This window comes from Arvicanthis niloticus, chromosome 7 (genome assembly GCF_011762505.2).
Source record: "Arvicanthis niloticus isolate mArvNil1 chromosome 7, mArvNil1.pat.X, whole genome shotgun sequence".
Lineage (NCBI taxonomy): Eukaryota > Metazoa > Chordata > Mammalia > Rodentia > Muridae > Arvicanthis > Arvicanthis niloticus.
Window position 1 is genome coordinate 6,488,802 of NC_047664.1, and position 25,181 is coordinate 6,513,982.

Sequence of the window (25,181 nt, forward strand, 5' to 3'; positions counted from 1 at the left end):
TGAAATTCCACCTGATCCCAGTCAAAATGGCTGATATTAAGAAAACAAATAAATGCTGTCAAGGATGCAGGGGGTAGAAAGGAGCCTGACATCCTGCTGGGAGAAGTGTAAATTAATCCAGCCGCTGTGGAAATCTGTGTGGAGGCTCCTCAAAAGACTGAAAAGAACTACCAGATTGTAGTATACAATGCGCAGTGTGCCAGCTGTGCTACACCTGGGTGTATATATCATAGTGTTCAGTGTGCAGTGTCCCAGCTATGCTATTCCTGGGCATATATACCATGGTGTTCAGTGTGCCAGCTCTGCTATTTCTGAGCATATATACCGTGGTATGCAGTACACAGTATGCAGTGTACCAACTGTGCTACTTCTAGGCATATACACTGTAGTGTACAATGTGCAGTGAGTCAGCTGTGACAATCCTTGACATATATGCCATGATGTGCAGTATGCAGTGTACCAGATGTGCTACTCTTGGGCATATTCCTAAAAGCTTCTAAGCCACATCCGTGTTCACATCCATGTTCACTGCAGTAATATTCACAGTAGCAAAGCTATGGACCCAACCAAGGTATCTGCCAACGGAAGAATGGATGAAGGAAATGAAGACTGTGTATACAATAGAACTTTATTCAGCCTTAAAAAGATTGAAATTGTGCAGTTTGCAGAAAAAAAATGCAAGCAAACACCATCTTAAGTTGACTCAAAGAGACAAATATCCTACAGATTTTATATTGACACCAAAACCATGTGTGGGTGCAGGATAACACTTTGAAAGCAGATCAGTCTGTAGAAAGGCTGAGAATAAGGACCCATGTTCAAGTGTTAGCACTACAGGCCAAAGAAGACATTAAAAGTGACATTACAAAATAAGTTAAATTAATAGAAATGAAAATGCTACTTATTATAAGGCCTGGAGTCCAGCAAGCAACAGGGAAGTGAGGATTTCCTCATACTAAGTCCCAGGGCCAGAACACAGGGATCTTAACCAGTTATTGCAGCCTTTACTTGAAGGAACTGGCAAAGGAAGTAGTTAAACTCCAAGCTAGAAAAAAAATACCAACTATTGGAAAGGATGTCAATAAAATATAAAGCACAGAGAAAAATGAGTAAAATCAAACTGGTCAAGTTCTAGCTATCCTAACCAGAAGAGGAAGGATACAGTACTGATCTGATAGTAACCTTAGAAAGATACTGGGACTCGAATGGCTTCATACTAATAAATTTACAATGTGCGGTTACCAGGACAAATTCTTTGAAAAAGACAAACAGCCACAGATGACTTAAGAATGATATGCCCTCAAGAGTCTTATACTACAAAGAAAGAAAGAAAGAAAGAAAGAAAGAAAGAAAGAAAGAAAGAAAGAAAGAAAGAAAGAAAGAGAGAGAGAGAGAGAGACAGAGACAGAGAGAGAGAGACAGACAGACAGACAGACAGACAGACAAAGGAAAAGAAATGAGGGCTGTGGTTATATAGAGATAGAGTGCTTGCCTAGCACAATTGCAGACCTAGGTTCAAGTCCTGGCTAAGGTAGGAAGGTGGTAGTGTGGCGGTCTGGAAGGACATAAGCAGCATGTTCCAGAAGCTGCTTTTCAGACTAGACCTCTGCGGTGACGTCAACCTCACTAACCACCTGAGCTTTCTTTCATACTTGGATTCAGCCTCAGAGACCCCTGAAGATCCCAGCCTCAGAGACCAGGAGAGCATCATCAGGCATCACCTCCCATGCTGGGTGTCTGTGTTCCACCTGAACTGCCTCTATGATCTCTCTGGCCAGTGAAGCCTGTTTGAACCTCCAGAATTGTCTCATTACCATAGGGCACTCTGGAGGATCCACCCCCACCCCCGCCCTCTACTCATCTCCCATGGTTCATCCCCAGATACTACTGGACTTCAGTTTGACAATGGGCTGCCTTCTGGGTCCCTAAGGCAGTCCTCATCCCCTGCCCAGGAGACAGTAAGGGAAGCTGAGAGGGAGACAGCCATCTTGTGCAGCTTAGGTGGGGCTCTGAGGGCCCATGGCTATCACACCGAGTACCCTCTCCAGAATGGATAAGGGAAAGACTCTCCAACATGGCAACTGGCATTATCCTTAACTTCTCTCTCTGATGGGTCTTTCTGAGGAAGTACTCCAGGAATTTGGCAGTACCATCCGCCTTGGAGTCCGGAGGAACCAGGGGAACAGAGGCCAGCTGGGAAAGGAAGCAGTTGAGGCTAAAGTATAGGCGAGATTCCCTGACACAGAGGCCAGCATGTATGGTCCGTGTTCTAGCCCATATACCTGACAGCATCGGCTCCAGTCTCAGCCGGTTACATCTGTGTGAAATCCCCCACAGATGTTCTCAGTCCCTGTCCTGCTCAGGGGAGATCTCTAGGCTGCCAGGTGACAATGGGTCCGTCTGGTGGTAACTCAGTTAAAGTAAGCCCAAGCCTGTATCCCAGAACTCTTATAGTCTTAAGTCTCTTAAGTCACAAAGGCTCCAGAGGTGGGGGAGGGGTGACAGGCATCAGAAGCCAAACCCCAGCCCCTTCCCTGGCCTCCTGCCCTGCAGATCTGCTTCCCAGGTTTTCTGGATGCCAGGCTCCAACTCCAACTGTTTCCTCAACCTTTACCCTCAGCCTCTGGTGCCCTTGAACTCAGACATCTGCTCCCCCTGCAGCCTCTGCTGGAAACAACTTCACAGTTTTCCACAGAAAAACCACCAGGCTTTTCTGACTATTTCTGTTCTTTTCTGGAAACTGTCACTTTCAGGATTCCTCTGTCCTCAGCTCCCACTTCCCCACCAGGATGTTCATGCTGTGCCTCAACTCACAGGAAGCCTACATTTCTTTTATACCTATTTAGGTTTATAGATTTGGGATAACACTTTTAAAACATGTATTCCATTACCTTCAATATATGGAGTTAAATGTTAAATTGATTATTATTGTTTCAAATACAGGGCACTGGAGAGACGGCTCAGCGGTGAAGAGCACACACTGCTCTTCCTAATACTCGACTTCGATTCCCAGCACCCACACTGCAGCTCAGAACCATCCCAAACTCTGATTCCAAGGGATCCAGCTCCCTCTTCAGGCCTCCGTGGGCACCAGGCACATGTGCAATGCACATACATATGTGTAGGCAAAACACTCATACACATAAAATAAAAATAAAAGTAATAGCTCTTTAAAAAAAATAAAGTCTGAACAATTGGTTGACCAATTATAACAAATGGTATCACTATATAAAGACTTTAATCCCCTAGTGCAATTTTATAATGAACTTTTACCTAAGCTCTGTGTGCCTGAGGAACACAGTTATCTAATGAAATGTACCCCCCCCACACACACACTCTTTTGTGTTCTAAAAAGAGTATGCTGTTTACAATAAAAGCTAAAAATAAATATAAAATTAAAAATAAAACCAGACACATTACTGAACATAAAACTCTGAACCTACTCAAAACATCATGAGGTGACTTTTTGCAATATTTTACAGAACTGTTTTTATATTTGTTTTTCTTTTTTTAAGATTTACTTATTTTTTTTTATAAATGAGTACACTATAGCTATCTTTAGACACAACAGAAGAGGGCATTGAATCCCATTTCAGCTGGTTGTGAGCTACCATGTGGTTGCTGGGAATTGAACTCAGGACCTCTGGAAGAACACTCAGTGCTCTTAATGACTGAGACATCTTTCCAGCCCAATATTTGTTTTTCTTATGTGTGCCAGGTGCTTGCCCTGGCGTGAGTAAACGGGGAGAAGCTGCTTCTTCTTTATTCTCCTCCTGTTGGTTCCTCTTGAAGCAGCCCTATGCTGCTGTAGCTGACCTGCAGTCAGTGATCCTGTGGCCAGAAACTGGCACTTGCATCCCAGCCCTAAGACCAGCAAGGGGTTAAGTAGATAGCCTTGTGTTATCCTAAAAACCTCTTCTGAGGGTAAGAAACTGCAGGTTTAGTTGATTAACGCCTGTAGCCTAACAGCAGAGGATTAGGCAATGTGGCCTTTGTTTTATCTCAGTTGCAAGAAGAAAAGATGTTTAGAAAAGTTGCTATAGAGTTTATTAAGTGTAAAAAAGCATCCTATGAAAGCTATCTGAGGGGAAAAGTGGAATGGTCCTGAGTGGGGAAGAAGAAAAGATTCTAACAAAGTAAAAATTCCAGACAGGGGGAAAAGAAAAGGAAAGGATGACCGGTTCCTAACTCCCTAACTCACTAACTAACTCCCTTCTTTGTTTTTGTCTTCATTTATACATCATTCAGAGTTCATGATCACATGTTAAAAAGTTCATCACAAGTTCACACCAAAATTCAAATCATAAATTGAAATAGAAGTTTACAACACAGAATTTTTACATGCATATCCATTAGGAGTAAATATCAAACTAGACATTTATCACCTGTCTAGCTCTACAGGTTCACTGAAAGTTTAAAACTATAAACTTAAGAAGTTAGTGAAGTTTTGTATAAATAAACCCAGGCAATATTTTCTCTTCTGTCCTGGAACCTATAATAAATTGTGAATTCCTTTTTTTAGTGACTTTGGTTAATTGTTTTACAACTTCTTGGAATGTGCTCTGAGCAGGAGAAGGTCTAGTTACTATCTCTCTCTGGGCAATTAACTGATAACACTCCGGAGACTGGCAGAATTCTCATTGCAGTTTTGACTATGGCTGAGGGACTTAATAGCAGTCCTGTTATAAAAGAGCTTAATAATCATTGATATAATTTTAGGAATTCTTATAGGATCATCATTAAGACTTAAGAAGTCATCTATTTGTCTATATAATATCACGACAAGACAGTACATCTTCGTGGATCTGCAGAAATCTGCTCCAAAGGGGTGTGCTATTGCTTAGTGATTGTTACATATGTCTAAAATAGAAATAATAGAAAAAGCTTATTAACAGCAGGAATCTTTCCTAAAATTATGTCTCCACAGCCTTGCTGGATGGAGGACACTCATCACAGATTGTATAATAATCTGAGGCAAGCATTTCAGGATGATCATCTGCTACTTATTAGCTTGTCCCATTATGGCTCCTGACATATGTGGTTTTTATTTATTTTTGTTTTATACGTATGAGTGTTTTGCCTGCATGTATGTGAGTGCACCACATTATGCAGTGCTCACAGAGGCTAGAAGAGGACATCAGATTCCCCTGAAACTGGAGTTACAGAGGATTGTGAGCTGGGAACAGAACACAGGTCCCCTGGAAGAGCAGTCAGTGCTCTTAATTATTGAAGCATCCCTCCATCCCTTATTTGCTTGTATTTTTTAATACAAGCAAAAATTATTTGTTTTATATAAATTTATATAAATTATCAAATCTACCTCCTCATCCTCCATTGTGCTCCTCCAACTTCTTCCCAATCCCCCTCCCCCACTGTTGGGAATAAGAATATAAGGCTGGGGATCCCAGGGTTCCTCCCACCATGCTGTGGGTACTCAGCTGGGAACGCTCTGGGTTCCCCCAGCTGGAAGTTGGGCCCGGCTGCTCATTAACTAAAAGCCTCTCCCTGGCTCATAGCGTTGCGGCCCCAACACACGAGGAAGCTCTTGGGTTTCCAAAACTGGTTTATTCACATGGCAGATGGTGGATGGATCTGGATGCATACCCCCATAAACCCAGGATCAACCTGAGTTAAAAGGGGAGGGAAGAAGAGGGGAGGGGCTGGGGAGGAATGTTTAATGGCTCCACCTCTGGCCTTCAGGTACCTCATTAGTATGTAAATCTCTCTAGGGCCTGTTCGCCCCTCCACCTGCATATGTGACTGAAGGGTGAAGGTGGAATGGAGATTACACCTCATGTTAGGCCCAACACCCCACAGCCATTATCTCTCAATGTCATGTGCCTTCTCCTTAAGCCCATTGAGTTTACTTAATGCTATCAGTATGACCACAGGAATAGGACCTGTCACATGGAAGCCTATGCTGGACCACATCCCTAAAAAGAACTGACTCCCTCCTCATCACCAATAGCACCCCATCTAGGAGTAGGGCCTGTGAGCCTCCCCCCATCCCTGCTGGAACCACATGTAGACAAGCCGTGAGCTGATGAGTGCAGCCATCCTCTAATGTCCAAAAGACATTGTATTACCCCAGTCTTTCTAACTCTGGCTCTTACAGACTGTTTGCCCTTTTTTTCAGATGATTCCTGAGCCTTGGACGAAAGGAGGATAACACAGATGTTCCATTTAGGGTCAATCACTCCTCAGTCTTGCTTCTGTTTTGTTTTGGTAACCCCATTATGCTCAAGCATGAACTTTGTAGATGACAACATCATGTCACAAGGTCAACAGTTGGATTCCCCTTGTCCACCTATGTCAAGGTCTGATAAAGACCCTCTGTGGTAGTTTGAATAAGACTGCCCCACCATAGACTCATGTGTTTGAATGCTTAGCCAATAGGGAGGGTACTATTAAGAGGTGTGGCTTTGTTAGAAGAAGTATGTCACTGTGGGAATGGGCTTTGAAGTCTCATGTGCTCGAGGTAGGCCTGGTGTGGCTCACAATCTCTTTCTGTAGCCTATGGATCAAGCTGTAGAGTTCTCAGCTCCTTCTCCACCATGATTGCCTGCAGGCTGCCATGCTTCTAACCATGCCTATGATAGACTGAACGTCTGAAACTTTAAGCCAGCCTCAATTAAATGTTTTCCTTTGTAAGAGTTGTCATGGTCATGGTGTCTCTTCACAGCAATAGAAACTATAACAAAGACGCCCTCAAAAATTACGTTCTCTTCATAAATCATTAACTAACCTGATTCTTTGTACCTGCTGAGCCATAAGAACAAAACCTCTTATTAATCAAACTTTAAGTTCTTCCCCTCCACCAAACCCACTCTTATCCTGAGTCACAATAGTTCCTCCAAATTCCCCCACTCAACAATATGTTAGATGCCATTGATATGTATGTGCAGAGTGGGTAGTTGGTACCCCCAGATAATACTACAAATGGATTTAGTGGATTTCAGACCACTAGCTTCCTGATAGGAGGCTCAGGGCCTTACCCCAATCCTCCCTTTCCATTTCAAAGACCAGGACTCACTGGGGAAAATAAACCAAACCATGTTGTGTAGACAGGAACCTGCTTCAACACTTACTTCTGTTCTTTAAAGAACAGAGGGCCTCCATGATGAACTGGAAGACAGAGTTTGTACCTGAAACTAAAAGTTTTAGACTAGAGATTTAGCAGCTAAATTCGCCTACAGTTTTCATGTGTTTATGTCTGGAAGCAATGGGACATGGTGGGAGCAGAGAAAGAAAGAAAATCTATGTAAATCATTTGACTCATGTAAATTAAAGATGGACATGTGAAGATCATGCTGAACACCCAGGGAGGCTGCAGGGGCTAAGATAGCTATTGAAGCAAATGCAATCCAGGGCAATCTAGGAGAACCCACAGAGAAAATGAACACAGCCCACCGCTGTCCACAGGGATATCAACTGTGATCCCAGGACAGGTGGGCAGAAACTTCTGAATTGGTTTCTCAATTCTGTCGGGGTTTCCTAAATCCCTCCTCTATCTGCAAAAAAGAATTCGTAAAGAGAGCCCGTTATGAACAGCACGACCTTAAACAGTTAAATTCGGATCTGCAGCTGTAATAATAAAGCAAGAACTAGAAAGCAGTGCTGGGCATTTCATGCAGCGAAGACATCCTCTATGATATGTGACTAAATGGTAATGTGGCTTAACCAGTTTCAGAAACTTTCACTAAACAGGGAGCTAGTATCTCTAGTTGACCAATTCAATGGCTATTTTAGGAAAATGTTGGTTTTAAATCAACTCTAGTTTAAGCCCCAACAATAACTTGTGGCAGAGAGTCCCTGATATGCCTGATGCTTGCTCTGTTCTTTCCTCTGGAGAAGGCTTGACCAATTTCTGTTGTGTGTAGAGGGTATAAAAGTTGACAAGACAAATAGGAGGGTGACAGCTCCTGCCACAGTTAACAGCCCCCTCCCCCAACATATGGTCTATGAAGCCTCTTCCTGTGGAATTTGGGCAAAACCACACCATGAATGGGCCCTGCCCCTCCCCTATCCTACTGCCTTCCCCATGATAGATCACTTGCACACAAATCCTGTCCTAGGTTCATCTCTAGGGAGACCTTAGCCTCACTAGCCTCAAGATCATGAAATAAGACAAAGCACTTTTTTTTCTCATAAAACCATGCTATATTGGAAAACTTTTATTCTTCTATTCATTCACGAACTATTCCATGCTAAGACCATCTCTCTTTATAGAGTTCAACCATTACCCTGAGAACCTTATACAGATGCCTTCTAAAGACTCACAGTCAGCTTTCAGGCTGTAGGGACTGACCTTGTTACATGAGGCCAGTCAGTCCATTCCCTGTCCATGCCAGCCTGTATTATGCCACCTTAGGGCAGCAGCATTGTCACTTGGGTTGGCAGAGCACCCAGACTATCAAAAGTATTGATGTGTTGATGTGTTGTAACACATAAATGTGACTCTTGCCTTTACAAAAAGGCACAAAACAAAAGCCAGGCAAAAGCTGAAAGAGACTAATGAGGGTCATATTTCTGCATGTTTATTCATATATACTTGTTATTATACAACTTTTTACATTTAAAACATGTAAATATTTTATATATAAAGTTACAGCAGAGAAAAAGAGACAGAAAAAAGAGAGAGGCAGACAGACAGACAGAGACAGAGAGACAAAGAGACAGAGAGAGAGAGAGAAAGAAATAGCACTCTGTAATACAAATACACTCTCTTGAAATATCCACACACACACACACACACCCCCGCTGTCAGGTAGGAATACACTCCCTCCCCCTTTTTCTCTCTCTCCACCCACACTTAAATCTATAATAAAACTATTTTCTAACAAACTCCAATTTAGCCTTAAAAGTGCTAAAAGTTTGACCAAGTGATCCAAACTGTACTTCAAGTTGGTAAAACTCCACCTAGAGAAAATAGTTATTTCAAATAACCAGTAAATACAGCATGTGAGTTTATTGCTAGTGGGCATATTGGCATTGTAGCTTTGAAACTATTTTGTGTAGTATTTTAGGTAAAGCCAATCAGAAAACATTAAAGTTATTACAAAGGAAGATGTTTAGTGCTTAACAGAACATGGTTAAAAAATAAAGGAAATGCTGTGTGTTGTGTTTTAATTACAAAAGTCCACGTGAACACACTATTCTTTAAAATACACATTTCTTACTCTGTCTAAAAGAGGTATTTACCATATAATAAGAGCAAGGACACCAAGTACCCAGACCCTCTCTAGACTTCCACAGAATGAGTACCCACGCACAGACAGGGTCATTGAAAAGCAAAGCTGGTTTTGGGAACAGTACAAGTTGAAGCAAGGACATCTTAAGTCACAAAACAGGGCCACTCAGAGATGAATAGAACTATGCTGAGAGGACCCCAGAAGACAACCTGAAGGTACTTACTCCCACTGGCCTCCGTGATTGATGTACACGTCCAAACAAGTAATGACCAGAATCATAAAAGGCTCTGAATTATTTAACATCTCTGGGCCTATAAGGAAACTCAAACTCAAAGGTAATGAAGAGGAGAAAGCCAGAGAAGAGTGAATGTTCTTGCTTTAGAGTAAGTGCTAATGTAATAGGAATATTAGGAATCCACCATGCTTCTCCTCCAAGTGGAAATATTACTTAAAGCAAAAATCCTAAATGGATGTTTGAATATCAGATGGAGAGTCTCTTTCTCCTGATAACTTACAGATACAGGGAAAGAAGATCACCTCTCAGTGGAGCATACCTGTATCACCCTAGAGTCACGTGACAAACATTCAGTTCCTAGTGTCCCATATGTAATGGGACATAAAACACAACCTGTGTGAAACACCATTGCAAAGGTTTCAGCTGAATCTAACCAAGCCTATAGACATCATTGTTGATTTATAGGAGAGTAATTAACCAAACAACAGGAAAAGGTAACCAGAGAAGGCAGAATGTGCATAGTTCGCATAACAGCTGCCTGAGACTCTAAAGCCAGAACACAAATCAGTCAGGTGTGAGTGCCAGATTGGCAGATACTGAAAACTACAATCAGCACAATGTGAGAACCTGGGTTGCACCATGGTTCAAAAGAATAAAGACATAAGGGCTCGATGGACCGCTCAGAGTTTAAGAGCACTGGCTGCTCTTCCAGAGGACCCAAGTTTGATTCCCAGACCTCACCTGACAGTTTACAACTCTCTGTAATTCTAATACCAGGGGATCTGAAGCCCTCTTTTGATCTACTCAAGGAATTCTCAGGGTGCACGGTTATACATACAGGCAAAACACCACTATACATAAAGTAAAAATACATATCTAGGTGTTTGGAGGACAATTAGAGAAATTTGAATATAAGATTAGAAATTAAGAAGAAACATAGTTATTAATTTAAATAACAGCTTAGGATACTTTTAAATGATTATTCTAGGACAGTGGTTCTCAATATTCCTAATGCTGTGACTCTTTAATACAATCCCTAATGTCGTGATGACACTCTCCAGCCATCAAATTATTTCATTGCTACTTCATAACACTGATGTTGCTACTGCTATAAATTGCAACATAAATATCTGATATGCAGGTTATCTGATATGCAATCTCCAACAGGGTCACAACCCACAGGCTGAGAAGCAGGGCTCTAGCTATAAAGTGCTTGCCTTGCAAGAATTGGTGGGGTCTTGAGCAAGATTCCCAGAACCTACTTAAAGATGATAGGTCTGATGACATGCTCTTGTAATCCCAGCCCTGAGAAACATGAGAAAGGTAGATCCCCAGGGCCTGCCAGCTGGCTGACATGCTTAGAACTGTGGGAGACACCATATCATAAATCAAGGTTGAGGCTGGAGAAATACCTCAGTTGTTCTGAGTGCTTTCTACTCTTGCCGAGGACCCAAGTTTTATTCCAAGCACCCAAGTCAGAGGGCTCATAAGCACATGTAACTCTCACTCTAGGAGGTCCAATGTCCTCTTCTGGCCCCAACAGGCACGCACACACATATCACACAGACACAAAATTAAAAATGATGAAAATAAATCATTTTTAAAATCAAAGAGATGACACCAAGATTCACTTCTGACCTTTATTACATGCATGCACATACAAGATTTTTTTAAAAAATTAATAACTAATGAAAAAATGTTCCTTCTCTTAAAAGGATATATACTGATGGTTATAGGTACAGTTCTTGAAGGCAAAATCTTATCCTCATGTGATCCTACCAAACATCAGACATGGTTGTATAGGAGCTACAACAAAACAAGAACACCGTTGAACACAGGTAGAAACAAACAGGTGCTCCTTGTAAGTTCATTCAGCTTTTCTGGCATTAGAAATATTGTCAAAGTAAAGACATAGAAGGAAAAACACCATCATGCATGATGGTCAAGCATCCTCACCAAAAAGGAATGTTGGCAATTCCCAGTTAACAGTTTCTCTTTCTTCTAAACTTGTAACAGTGTTGAGATCATCACAGTTGACTGAAAAACAAATCACATTTTGAAGATTGTTTAGACTTTAACTATGAAGGCATCAAAAAGACGTACCATTGAAGAATACCCCAAATCACCATCATTCACAAAATATGGCTTTCTTTAAGACCAGGCTCCTGCTCCATGTCCCTTTGTTATTGATCTGACAAAAGCAGTAGATTAATTTTGAGTCATTGCTTGTCTCTTGCCAGTGTCAAATGAGGGCTTGCATTGTGTCTGAGTGATTTACAGTATCTATAATAAATAACCTAATAACATCTACTTCCTCCACTTAAAATGGACAATCACTTGGACTCTACTAGAAGAAATAGTCTTTCTAGTCAAGTAACACACATATGTCTTTGCTGCTTATTAAACATGCTTAGGTTCTGTTTCTTTCAATGTTAATCAGTCTTGTCTCATGCAATGAAACCTGAGGATCTGATGTCACATAAAGACACATTTCCACATGGTTTAGAGGGTTTGTACAAAGTCCCTCAGCTTAAGTCCCACATTAAGACTGGATCCTAGGAAAAGCACAGAGATTCATACAATGTTGTTCAATTGCATAAGCCCTTGAACAAACCATTAGCTGTTGTTGCTCTAAGCCTTGGGAATATTATGACAGCAACTACGTTGAGTGTCACGCCCCAGCCCTTCAGCCTGCCTCTGACTCCAGTACACCTGTGGTGACACATCTGAGTTTTAAGTCACCTAACACTGATAGTTTTTCAATTTATGTGTGAAGCATCAGGTGGTTTCCACTCACCTCTCCACCCCCACCCCTACATCCACCCCACCTCCCACACACACTTTTTTCCTCTTCCCCATGCAAGGTGCTTTTGTCAGTCAAACCAAGCCTAGTAGCCTTTATATATTTTAGGTATTAGGAAACTTTGTTGATTTTAAACTAGTCTCAATTATTCCAAGCCAGCCTCCAGCTCTCTAAGTAATCAAGAACAGCCATGAACTGATTCCTGTCTCTGCCTCCTAAATGCTAGGACTACAGGTGTGCAACACCATACCTGGTTTACTTAGTATAGGAGATCAAAGCAGGATTTCCTGTCTGCAAGCAAATTACCCCACAGGTTTTGCCTTCTGCTGTTTATTGTAATGGTGAGTGCTGGCCCCCAAGATCTAGAGTCTGCAAGTAGCTTCTGGAAACCTGCCCCCAGTTAATTCTGATTGGTAAATAAAAATGTTAGCAACCAATAGCTGTGGGAGAAGAGACATGGGCATAGGTTTAGGTTTCTGGGATTAGAGACCATGAGGAGAAAAAGGAAGAGGAGGAGGATAGGAAGGGGGGGGGAGGAAGGAGAAAGGAGACAGGAAAGCCACAGAAGGGTAGGAACATTCAGGAGACAGAGCCATCATGAAAGAAGAATATGCAGGAGTGAGAAGGAGAGCTGCCATGTAAAAGGGCCAGGAGAACATGGGCCAGATGGCTGCTCAATTGGGTCAAGAGCAGCCAAGATGGAACATAGAAATTAGTAAGTAGTAACTCAGAGTCATGGCTAGGAGAGTGGATTCTAACAGCATGGAGGTTAGGCAGTGGTCCAGCTATGGCACTGCTAAATTTATTCATATAAATATGAATAAATAAAATATAAAGGCTGTGTGTGTGTTTTTCATCTGGGAACATAAATGGTCAAAGGCAGGAAAGAGTTCACACTGGGATATTTATTAAAATATCTATTACTACTCAACTGAGCTACAGACACAGCACGGTTTTGAGATTTCTTACGAGATGAAAAAAGTCCAATATGAGATACAAAAGTGACCAAATCTGAAGAAGTTGTCTTGAAAGAATAAATTGCAGGTCAGGGGTGATGGCTTAGCAATTAAAAGCAGAGGGCTAACATTCATTTCCCAGCCCCCAGGAGGTAGCTCATAGTCATCTGTAGCTCTGCTTCCAGGGTATCCAACGCCCTCTTTTGGCCTCTGTGGGCACTGCATGCAGGCAAAATGCTCATACACATAAAATAAAAACTTAAAAACAATTCTAATACAGTTCATAGAACAGATACAGAATTTTTTAATTTATTATTTTTATATTTATGGATGCTTTTACTGTATGTGTGTCTGTACACTACTATGTGTCAGGCACCTATGGATCCCAGATGAGGACATCAGATCTCCTGGAACTGGAAATAGAGTCAGTTGTGAGCTGCCATGTGAGTTCTGAAAACCAAACCCAGGTCCTCTGCAAGAGCAGCCAGCGCTCTTAACTAACGAGCCATCTCTCTAGGCCTTGGATACAGAATTTTTTAGTATTACTTCACGTGAAGAATACAAAGCAGACACTGTGAAGAATGCTTATAACTACAGATAAACATCTTAGTTCAATCCTGCCCAAGCATTTTGTAACTGAGTGAATATTTTTGAAAATATTATCCTAAGTGTGAATCCCTTTACACTTGTCAAGACTGATTCTAAAACCCCACTAATTCACCTGTAGCCAAGGCTTTATTGCAGAGATAGGTAGACTGCCTTTTTCCCTATCTCTGCCCTGTGAAGGAAAGAGGTAACACTCTGTTCCCTTTTCATGAATGCTGGAAAGCATTACTTCCTTCTGACCTTCCCCAAACCATGCCATGCACGACCCTTTTCTATTAATACTAGAATAAGTTTTAAATGGTCCCTATCATCCACATAGTCTATATGTCTCACTACTTGCTGTCATTTTTTTAACCTCTGCATGTTTTTTTTTCTTTTTATACAAATCTTTAAATTAAAAGCTAGAAAGATTGACTCTGCAATTAATAATGCATACCACTTTGCTAGAGGGCCTGAGTTGAATTTCCAGCACCCATGCCAGGTAGCACACAATCACCTGTAACTCTAGCTCAGGGGAACCAGACACCTCTGGCCTCTTAGGTGTATTTCTTGAAGAGGACAGATAGTTGGCTCTGAGCTTTTTTAATCTGGTCAGCCCATCTACATCTCCTTATCAGTGAGTTGAGGTCATTTATGAGAGATTTCTTTTTAACATTCGGTCTTGCTATGGATGTCAGGATGGGAAAGCTGACAGCAGCCTGATAAGACTGTCTCCTTAAAGGTCCCCCAGAGTCTGACATACCCAGAGACAGATACTCGCAGCTATCCATTAATCTGATCAAAGGTTCCCAATGGAGGAGAGTAAACTGAATGGAGAGTAAACTGAAGAAGCCTTAAGGGTTGGTGGCCCCATGAGGAGAGCAACAATACCAACCAGCCAGAGCTCCCTAGGGTCTAAACCACCAGCCTAGGAGCACATATGGAGAGACACATGACTCCAGCTGTATATGTAGGGGAGGATAGCCTTGTTGGGCATAGGTGGGAGACAAGGTCATTGGTACCTTGAAGGCTGAGCACTGAGGTAGGGGGCGGATCTGAGGGGGAGAGGGGGTTGGGGGTAGGTGGGTGCACACACTCATAGAAGCAGGAGGAGGGGGGATGGGATAAGGGGTTCCTGGGTGGTGGGGGGAAATGTGGTAAGGGGATAAAATTTGAAATGTAAATATTATATCCAATAAAAGAAGGGAAAAAAAGAAAAGCAGTTAGAACCAACATCCTTAATAAAATGTCAGCCCTCTTAAAAAAAAAAAAACTATCTTGACACTAAAATTTGTTTTAAGAATTGTATGTTGCAGAATGATCAGCCTTGGTGTATCTACTCAACAAGCAAGCTGGGCAGACCTGCTCAAACCTCTGAGGTCCAGGAATTCCATCTGGAGGCAGTGAAGACACAGCATCAGAGGATTGTCAATTTGCTCTTCCCCCCACACATCTTCTAATATCTCAATGCTCATAATCAGCTTGAAGAAGCTAATGAAGTGTCAGCGCCCCTATTCCCTGGGCTTGGGGACTAAGGTGGTAAATGTTGGACTGTCTTTCTAGGGAAAAGTTGTGGTTTTGTGGGAATAGAGAGGATTAGCTAGGGGTTAATTGCATAGCCATAACCTATTAGTAGAAATCTGTATGATTAGTATCAAGATGAAGATATAAATTCTTAAATGGCACCAATTTACTTTAATTACAAATTTTAAGGTTTTCATTGGCATGAGCTTCTTATTGATTGATATAAGAGTGAGATGAATATTGTTACTCTCATAGGCATTGTACCAGTATAACACATTTAGGAATACAAGGCTTAGACCCAGTCCTTCTTTAACTTTTTTAACTGATTTGAGATGGTCAGCCTGTGAGTTAAGGGACTATAGCAAATTCATGGCTTGGAGTTTATTATAAGGGTGTTCTCTATGTTTTATGTAGAAATAGCTGAGTAGAGTTAACAGGCAACAGTCCAGATTACCTTACATGGATAGTTGGTTTTCAAAACATCAGAAATCCATAGAATTGACATGACAAACATTTCTGTATTAGTGTTCATTTTCATTAGAGACCTGTCTGCTCCGGACAGCTTCCTATATTGAATTCTAAGAAGAAATTGAGCATCCTTGGAGTTACTCCAGTTGTGGTGAGACAGCCACTAGGCAAAAATTGCCTCTTTCCTTCTACAGACAAATTACTGTCCAGAAAAGGGCACACTTGCAGAATAGTCGACTGATTATATCTGCCTAGACAGAGTAATCAGCCCTTAATAATTCTGCAGCACTAAGGTCTGTCAGATGATCCTGGGCCAGAAGGCGGAAGAACAGATGCTCCAACGTTTTGAAGTAGAGCGAGTGTCCAGGTGTTCAGAGGTCTCTATAAACTGGCTAAGTTTTAGAAGCTATGCTTTGTGCTTCCCACAATTATAGTTAACTCAGTCATTCTGGATTTCTGACGGGGTTGAAATCTTATAGCTATTTACCTTGAGAGAAAAGATTTGAGTGGATGGTTGTCAGCTGACATTCATCCTAAAGCCAGGTTCAGAACTAAATGTTTTAGTTAGGATAGACAACAGAGGTGCTGGTTAGTCAACAAAATGATGGACTGGGTATTAGGACTATCTTGTACCTCACTGGTATAAATTGGCATAATTATGCTCTAATTGTATTTTGAGAGAAAAGTTTCATTTTAACAGGAAGGGTGATATGTAGGAGGAGCTAAGATGGGAGGAGTACTGAGAGGAAGAGAAGGAGTAAGAAGAGGAGGAGAAGAAGGAGAGCAGAAGCTAGGTGATGAAAGAGAGAAAGAGGGGGGAGACAGGGAGGCAGATGTTCATGTATCTCCACCAGTCAAAGATAGCTGTTATATCTAGGTTGGGTTACACCTCTGATTGAACAATACCAACCTTATAAAGCCTATGATTAACATTTTTAAAAATATATATAAATGCAAAAAGGAAAAGGGGGCATGGGATAGGGGTTTTCTAAGGGGGGGAATGAGAAAAGGGGATGGCATCTGAAGTGTAAATAAAATATCTAATAAAAAAAGAAAGAAAAAAGAAAAAAATAAAATAAAAACAAGTCATTTAAAAAATAGTTTTAGTAGCTAAGATCTAGGGAAGAGGAAGTGAGAAAAATTTAAATATTATAGCTCAGGGGGGTTGGGATGTATCTTAGGAATATGATCAGAGTTTGTTTATTGCCTATAATGTCTTGGTCATGAAGCACAGCACAGCATCCCTGCCCCCACAAAAACAACAACAACAGAAAAAAACTAACTTTTAAAACATCTCATTGTCAGACTCGGGAGAATTTCCAAAATGACCAAGAAGAATTGGGAGCAATTAGAGTCCCTAAATCTCTGCCCTCTTCTAGATTTAACTAACTGAAGAGGAAAGAAAAGAAGGGAGAATGAGAGAAAACAGAGAAGGGGAAATGAAGACAGACACGGGGGGGGGGGGGGGGGGGGACACGGACTAACAGTTTACACATCCCTCCCAGTCCTGTTGTGGCTCAGCTGGCTGGGCAGGATGAATGCAGGCTGACAGCTCCAGCACTGCCTGCAATCCCAAACTCAGATGTAGGTTTGGGGGATTAAATAAAGTCTCAGACTCGGGTCATATGTTGTGAGAGAATGTCAATGCCTTTACACCAAGCCAGGGAAGAAAAAATGCAAACTCAGGAAAAAACAGGAACTCAACTGGGGGGGGGGAGGGGGGGACAGGATGTCAAGTGTAAATTCCCTTCCTGGGACGTCATCCCTCAACAGGATGTTTGTTCTTAGAAAAACCACAGAATGTTACTTTGCAGACAGCAGCACACTGAAAGTCTCAGCCAGGGCAGAGCAGCCCTTTGGGGTCCTACAGAAGGCCAGTTCTTCCTGTTCAAGCCAAACGAGAGGAAAGAAAATAAAAGATCTAGTTCCAGGAATTCAGGAAGGATCCTATGATTTCAAAAGTTATTAATGATATCCCTCGTAGGCTGCATAACTGGAGTCAGTTAGTAGATAACCTAAGCAGTAAGGAATGGGAAGAAATAAGATCAGTACAGTTCCACTTCAATTTTCAACACATAGGCCTATATTCATTAGCATTTGGTTTGGTTTGGTTTGGTTTGGTTTGGTTTGGTTTGGTTTGGTTTGGTTTTTGGTTTTTTGAGCCATGGTCTCACTATGTAGCCCTGTTTGGCCTGGGATTGATTCATGGAGATCCACCATTGTCTGCCTCCCAAGTGCTGGCACTGATAGTGTGCAACTCCACACCCAGCAAGGTCTTTGATTTTAAAATAATAAAATTGTCACTGAATCGCAGTGTTAAGAGTGGATTGCCTCTTGCAAGTCTTTCCAAAGCATTAGACTGAATGCTCAGAGAAACCATTCTCCTTTGATGCTTCAGTTCATACAGTGTTTAGCTATGTTACATAATTGTAACAGCAAGTACCACTGATCCAACAACATGGAACACAATAGACTCCTGGGAATCATGCAGCTCAACTGGCAGGCACACCAGTGTTTCTTCTTCATCATTAATGGAAGCTGAAATGCATCAAAAGCTTTTGTTTTGTTGGTTAGGATAAATATGAAAAGGTTCATGCTTGGCCACTTAATTCAGAGAATTACATGGCCAGAACTCCTAAGGCTAAAGCCATCATCACTTAATGATATTTATAATGCACTTATGGATTTTGTTACATAACATGTAGTTTAGGCTTTTTTTCACATGCAGCTCTTAAGCGAAATGGACCTATAAGTACCTTTGCTTCCCTTTTCCATTTTTATCTGGCATTAAGCTTATTCTGTTTTTGTAAAATGAGTTGGGAAGCTTTTCCTCTTTATTGTTAAAATTTATATGAAACATGAATCTTTCTTTGCTTGAAAATTTGATACACCTTTCCCATGAAACCATCTTAGTCTAATACTTCAGGAGACTCAGATACAGGAGAGGATGTCTGACTACCATTCCAAATTGCAATGCTCCCATTTGTAACAGGTAATTTTGTAAACTTGCACAATCAAGAATCACCCAGGAAAAGAGTTCCAATGAGGGACTATCAAGATTGGGCTCACCTATGAGCATGACTGGTGGCAGCGAGGTCTTCTTGGTTGTTAATTGATATCAGAGAGCCCAGCCCACTGTGGGCAGCACCATTCCCTAGGTAGGGGATCCTGGACTTTGTAAGTGTAGAGAGGATGCTGAGCACAAGTGGCACACATGTATTTATTTCTCTCTGCAGTGGGTTGTACATATAACATAACAAGCTGTCTCAAGTTCCTGCCTTGACTTTCCCCACAATGGTAGGTTGTAAGCTAGGATTATAAGGTGGATAAATCTTTTTCTGACTAAGTTGTATTTGTTGGTGTTTTATCACAGCAACAGAATGGAAACTAGGACACCTTCATTCTTTCATGGTTTTATAGTCTTAAATAATCTCAATAAATCCAGTTCAACTCATTTTCAAAATATTAACTAGCTGTCTTCTTAAACCATTTTTATGAGGAAGACTGTAAGTTATAGTACTTATCTAGTCTTGCTGTCTGTATCCCTCAAGCTCTGCCTCTCTCCTCCAATTTGACATCTGAATTTAAAGGCAGAAAAGGCACTAGGGTGCAGAGAAGACTTGAAGGGCACCTGGTATGTTGGCACCTACTGTGAATGTCCCCTGCCCTAGCCAGTCTTGCCTACGTTCAAGGTTATCCAGTTGCCACAATGTCTATGCTTCTTTACTTCAAAGTGAACAGGATCAGCTACTCACCACTTAGGTGTAAACCAAGATAAGAGTCAGGTGACTCGGACCTTTAATCCCAGCACTCAGGAGGCAGAGACAGGTGGCTCTCTGAGTTCAAGGCTAGCCTGGTCTACAGAGAGAGTTCTAAGACAGTCAGAGCTACACAGAGAAATGCTGTCAGAAGGTGGGGGGACAGGACAAGGACAAAGAATTTACTAAATATCAGCACCTAACATTCCCTGGACACCTGCCCACTGTCCATGAGACCCATTCAATTCACATCCAACAAGGAAAACTAAGTATGTGTCTGTGGCTGGTGCTCAAGTTACCAGAAAATTCATCCATAATATTGCACCAGGAAATGTGACCTTCCACAGGATTCCCTAGTGTGTCTAACAGAAATCTACTGGAATGGGGCTGGGATGTGGCTAAGAAAGTAGAGTGTGTGTCATGTTTCCCTGCTGTTTAAGACTCCAGCACCACACAAGCTCAGGCACGAGGCACTTGCCAGGGGTTCCAGTCCTCAGGAGGTAGAGCAGAAAGGATCAGGAGAATCAGAAATCCATGGCCATCATCAACTGCAAAGCAAGTTCAAGGCCAAGATACTTGAGATCCTGTATCAAAAGATAACAACAACAACAACACATCTAATGTAAGCCATGTGTGTAATTTTAAATTTTCTAATAATCACATCTTTTAGGATATCTGTAAAAATGTAACAGTGGCACTTACATCTTGGCAGTAACCAACAGCTCTTTAACTCGACTCAAGGCTGGATTAATAGGAGGGAAATTATGCCTGGTACTATAAACATAGCCAACTACTCATGGCTGTTGAGGCCATGGATAATAGAGAACTGAACACAGCCTCTTTTCTAAACCAATATAACTTCCAACTGCATTCTAAATGCTTGTCTTATTCCCACAGCACTCATCAGAAAAGCTTTTGTAGCAGAAGGAGACAATTACAGGCAGCCTCTACTAATCAAAATGCAGAGAACAGCTGACTGTGACATCCAGTCAGTCCCAGCTGAGGTATCTACAACACAACCCCTACATGGAAGGTACAGGCAACATTGAAGAAGAGGGGGTGGGGAAATTGTAAGCTCCAAAGGACCAGGAAGTCTGCTGTGAAATTGTGCCTACCTAGTTATGCCAGGAAAGCTACACCCATGAAATCTCAACAAGAGGACTATCTAAAACAAGACCTGAATAATTCCAACAGTCATTGACACCCTAATATAGATGGGGGAGATCCCATGAGACCCCACCCCTAGATGAAGACCCATAGGCAATTGATAACTGCTGAGACGAAGAATTAGTCTTTCCCAGGAGAAGGCCCCATGATTTCAAGTGGGCAACCCTAGAAACATACATGCAAGCAATGGTGAATAGACTCAGGAGGTTGTATTAAATGTTGATTCATTTATGTATAATGTAACAAGGAGGAAGAAGACAGAGCCACACATGGGAAGGGTAGGAAGGAAAATATATACTTACATCTTAATTAAAGTTTTAAGAAGAAATAGGTAAGGGTGCTGGACAGGTTAGTCAGTGGTTAAGAGCACATATACTCTTACAGACAGCAAAAGTTTGGTACCCACTTCAGGCCCTTTACAATTGCCTATAAACTCATCTCCAGAAGATCCAACACCCTCTTCTGAAACTTTGGGTACCTGCCCATATTTGTCATATACTCTACAGATACATACACAAAAATAAAAATAAAATATTTTTAAAAGTAGAATTGTTTCTAAATGAATGAGAACCAGTGGGGAGAAAAATAAAAACAAAAGAAAATCTACTCAAAATAAAACATATATTCTCAATTATATTGACTTTGTAGCTCTTGTGAAGGGGAAAATAATAGATTAAATTAATTCCAATACGTTATGAACTGAATTCTATTTTCCCCAAATTCACATGCCAAAATCCTAACTCACAGTGTGACTACACAGTAGTTCCTCCCTGTCTCCACAGGCTTAGTTCCCAGAGCAACCTCAGATGCCATAGTCACAGATGCAGAAGTTATGTAAAATTGTGTCCCACCCTGCGAGCATTTCCATAGAGTCAACCTGCATCCTCTGGTAGGTATTAGACCAGTTCCTCTGCTTGTCCCTTTGGCCTCATCCTTTCCTTTGGTCAGGAAGAAATTCTTAGGGAACTTATAATTTCTTGGGGTCCACTGTTTCACTAGTCTGATAGCTAAGTGGAGGAACAAAGGGTCTCTTTAGCCCCATTCTTGACAGGCAGGCTGATTACAGAGTGGATAGATTAATAGCTCAAGGTTATTCTCAGCTACATAGCAAATTTGAGGGCAGCTTGGGCTACATGAGACCCTGTCTCAAGATAAAATTAATGAAAAAAGAGATGAACATGGGAAAAAATACTTTGCCTTTTTTTTTTCTTTTTTTGGCCCTGCTTGGAACCATTTTATATTTACAAACATGGCTGGCTTTGGACTAGTCACTCCACAAGAATGTGCATTGGCTTCCATGCCAGGCAGAGACAGTTTGGTCTTCAGCCCTCTTCTCACAACCTGAAGTTCAGGCGTACCCTATGCCTCGAGGTTCCTGTGAGTTTAGTTGTTTCCATGTATCTTTCCAGCCCTCCTGACTTCCCTGTGGCTGCTGTGTCATTTTAACACTGGGCAAGAGAGAGGGAACCAGCCAGCCAGACCAGCTCAGTTCATCATCTAATAAAAAAAAAAAAAAAAAAAAAAAAAAAATCAGGAATCTCCTAAAGCAACTGGGCAGTGTGGCTGAACACACATTGTTCTTGGCTAGTCTGTATTAAAAGCAGAGTGAACATTAGAAAAAAGCAGCCATCCCCCTGCTCTGTAGGTAGATAGCTGGGGTTTTCCACGGCTTCAAAAGGAGAGAAATTGAGAAGGACATTCAAAGGGAGCAGATGTGCCCTCAGGGCTATGAAAAGAAATTGCTTACTAATTTTATTGGTACCTTTCCTCATAGTGTCTCTGCACAACTTTTAGGTCGAAATGTGTTGTAGAATAAGCACTTTAAAATTTATTATAATACCGAACACTTCTAAAAATGATTGATGTACGAATTGATCATCTCCCCCGCCCCCAGCGTTAGGCAGCTAATTTCACTTATTTAGACTCAATGCTGCCAATTTAGTTTGTCCATGTGTATAGCTTTTCTACTGGCTTTTACGCTCTACCCTTTTTTCATTACCCACCTTTGTCAACTGTGTATATCTGAGAAGGTACATTTACTCTCACTGTTAAACTAGATTTATTGGTCATCATTATTACTATCTTTATAGATGAATTTCCTTATCAAAATACATAGAAAATTTCTTGAGTGGCCAGAGTGATGACTCAGTAGGTAAGGGTCCCTGCTACTCAGGCTGAGGGCCTGAGTTCAATCCCTGGAACCCACAAGGGGGAAGGAAAGAGCCAATTTCCACACATGCACGTGCATGTGTATACAAAATTATATAAAATTGAGGGAAAGGTGTATTTATGAATGGCTTCCAAAAGAGAGGCAGTCTATGCATCACCAAGCTCTGGTATTTTGAGTAATCTGTTCGGTGAGGTCAACTCAGGAATAGAATTGTATAGCTTTGGGGTTTGAGGGTGTAGTTAGTGGTAGAGTACTTGCCTATAATGCTCAAGACCTTGGGTTTGATCCCAGCACACAGGAAAAGTGGTAATGTTTCATCAAGATGATACACAGGCCAGTCACACAGAAGGGTTGGCAATCCTGCCGAGCAGCTTTGTCTAGCATTATGAGATACACAATACAGGGTATATGTCATTTTCACTTTTCTGGTAGCCACAAAACTCTCTTCTCACTCTTCCTTTGATAAAACCTCAATAAGTAGTTCTGGCTGACCTGAAACTTGCTACATAAACCAGGCTTGCATAGAACTAACTCACAGAGGCCGCCCTACCTTTGCATCCAGCATCCTGAATGCTGGTGTTAAGGGCATGCAGTCTTAGCCAAAAATTTAACATCGTTTTTTTTTTTTTTGTTTTGTTTTGTTTTTTTTCAAGACAGGGTATAGCCTTGGCTGTCCTGGGCCTCTTGAAGGTTTGCTTGCCTCTGCCTCTTGAATGCTGAGACTAAGTGCACCACTCAGGAGTAGAACGAGCAACCGAAGTGAGTTTAGCCTGGCAAGTATCTAATTGAAAACCTATTGTATGCCAACAGGAGACAGGTGGGTGCTCTGAAACAAGATTGTATACAATCACCAAGGGTCTGAAAGGACATGTGAAACAATTAGACTAATCTCTGATTAACTGTTGTTAGGAAGTAGCTAGGGAGTAAGTCTGGCTGAGGATAAATTGTGGGTCCTTCCTGGTACTTGGGTGCAGCTTGGTTTCAGCTGTGGGCTAAGTTCTCAGTTTTTTTGTTTTTTTTTTTTTTTTCTTTTAACATGGAGGCCGGTGCCAAGATGGAATAGGTGTGGCATACTTTAAATATCCCAGTATGTAATCAATAGGTAAATATTGAGCCAGTATGGTTGCATATCTCTACGATATCAGCACAGAAGCAGAAGGATCATGATTTCCAGGGAACCCTGGCCTCAAAACTTGAGATGGAAACCTCAAAAGCAGAATGAGGTGCAGGAGAGATGACTCAGAGGCCAAGAGCACTTGCTGCTCCTCCAGAGAACTTGGGTCCAATCCCAGGATCCACATGGAGACACATCCCTATCTATAACTCCGGTTCCAGGGGACCCTATGCCATCTTCTGACCTTGGCCAGCACAGCACACACACACTGTGCACATACTAAACAAGTAAAACACACAAAAGAATATGATATTAAAAATAGCTAGCAAGCCATGGTGGTACACCCCCTACCTTTTTTAAATTTTTATTTATTTTTATTTTCACGTGCATTGGTGTTTTGCCTACATGCCCTTTGGACCCAGGTCCTTTAGAAGAGCAGCCAGTGCTCATCACTCCAACGCCCTTCCCCTCTTTATAATTTTATATGTGTAGGAAGTTTGCTTACCTGTATGTCAGGATACTGTGTGTGTGCCTGGTGCCTGCAGAGGCCAGAAAAGGCCATCAGATCCCTGGGAACTGAAGTTACAGATGGCTGTCAACGTGGGTCCTCTGGAAGAACGGCCTGTGCTCTTAACCCCAGGGCTATTTTCTCAAGCACCCCGTAGTAGACCCTTTAATCACAGTACTAGGGAGGCAGAGTCAGGGAGAACTATTAGTTTGAGGTCAGTTTGGTTTACACAGCCAGTTCAAGAAAATGAGACCCTCTTTCAAAATACAAAATCAGGATAAGTGACCTGTGATCAATCCCTGGGAACCACATGGTGAGAGGAGAAGACCAACTCGTCCAAGCTGTCCTGGCTTTTAGTAGGTTGCTCTCCTAAGACCAGGGTGGACGGTTCTAGTTGTGTACTCCAGCCAAGTCCTTAGGGGGAAGGCTAGCCTGGGGCAAAGCAGACTTTGGCCAAAATCCGGTGTGAGCAGCGTACTCGTGCTAAAGCACAAACACCGCAGTAACGCTATGAAATGAGTGTACAGGGGGAAATTGCGGAGCATCTGTACACAAGGTCTCGCAGAAGCACATAGCCAAACTACCGGAGGCAGTCTATAGCCTCTGAGTCTGCGCGAGGCGTGGCTGCTGCGGCTGCTCACACGTGGGTTGGGCGGTGCCTTTACGCTCAGCTGGCATTCTAGATACCACTTCCGGGTCGGG

The 25,181-nt window shown here is 41.8% G+C and overlaps 1 long non-coding RNA gene across 4 annotated transcripts; it reads right to left on the minus strand.

The window, feature by feature from the left end:
- Window positions 1-11,052: 11,052 nt before the first annotated feature.
- Window positions 11,053-25,104, minus strand: LOC143443005 (uncharacterized). 4 transcript variants are annotated; one of them, XR_013111658.1, is made up of 5 exons: window positions 24,766-25,104; window positions 24,477-24,656; window positions 23,116-23,234; window positions 19,999-20,104; window positions 11,053-11,463 (listed from the first exon to the last, which is right to left on the minus strand). It is a non-coding gene; the product is annotated as an uncharacterized LOC143443005 (long non-coding RNA). The 4 variants fall into 4 exon arrangements; XR_013111661.1 differs by having other exon boundaries at window positions 18,832-20,104; XR_013111660.1 differs by lacking the exon at window positions 23,116-23,234.
- Window positions 25,105-25,181: the final 77 nt, after the last annotated feature.